Below are 868 nucleotides of genomic sequence, written 5' to 3' on the forward strand. Positions count from 1 at the left end.
CTTTTATGTAAAGTGTTGTCAGTAGTATCAAATAAACTGATTTACATGCAGTGCTGCAAATGGTACGTCATTTCTTCCATGTTTGCAGCACCTCATTTGGCTAGCTTTAAGTATTAAGAGACCAGTCGGACGTTACGATCTTCCAACAGTCCCTGGTAAGTCAACAAGTGAACAAGTGTAGCTGAGCAGTATCCTTAACAATGCACTTCTTGCAGCTATTCTGTGACTCGGTGTCAGTCTTTCATGTACCCAAGGCTTATCCCACGTGAATAAACAGACGAGTAGGTAGTATATGTTTCACGGAAAATATTTGTGAAATCTTCACGTTGACAGTTTCCATCAAAAATCTTCATCCACTTGTAAGTTTAATAATTGTATTTATTCATAAATTGATGTGTGAAGTAGAACTAGCCAATTTTTAAATCCTGTTTTTATTGTCCACCATTTGCTTGAATGGGCAACGGCCTTGCCGCAGTGGATACACCGGTTCCCGTGAGATCACCGCAATTAAGCGCTGTCGGGCGTGGTCGGCACTTGGATGGGTGACCATCCAGGCCGCCATGCGCTGTTGCCATTTTTCGGGGTGCACTCAGCCTCGTGATGCCAATTGAGGAGCTACTCGACCGAATAGTAGCGGCTTTGGTCAAGAATACCATCATAACGACCGGGAGAGCGGGTGTGCTGACCCCACGCCCCTCCTATCTGCATCCTCCACTCAGGATGACACGGCAGTCGGATGGTCCCGGTAGGCCACTCGTGGCCTGAAGACGGAGTGCTTTTTTTACCATTAGCTTGAATTCCCAAGGGAAGCAATGAAATATTTTTTGGCTGTGCAGTTTTACTCCCTTTTGAGTACAAGTAAACTAAA

The 868-nt window shown here is 45.2% G+C and overlaps 1 pseudogene; it reads left to right on the forward strand.

The window, feature by feature from the left end:
* Window positions 1-456: 456 nt before the first annotated feature.
* LOC126299923 (5S ribosomal RNA) lies at window positions 457-574 on the forward strand (annotated as a pseudogene).
* Window positions 575-868: the final 294 nt, after the last annotated feature.

Source organism: Schistocerca gregaria, chromosome X (assembly GCF_023897955.1).
Source record: "Schistocerca gregaria isolate iqSchGreg1 chromosome X, iqSchGreg1.2, whole genome shotgun sequence".
In the NCBI taxonomy this organism is placed as follows: Eukaryota; Metazoa; Arthropoda; class Insecta; order Orthoptera; family Acrididae; genus Schistocerca; species Schistocerca gregaria.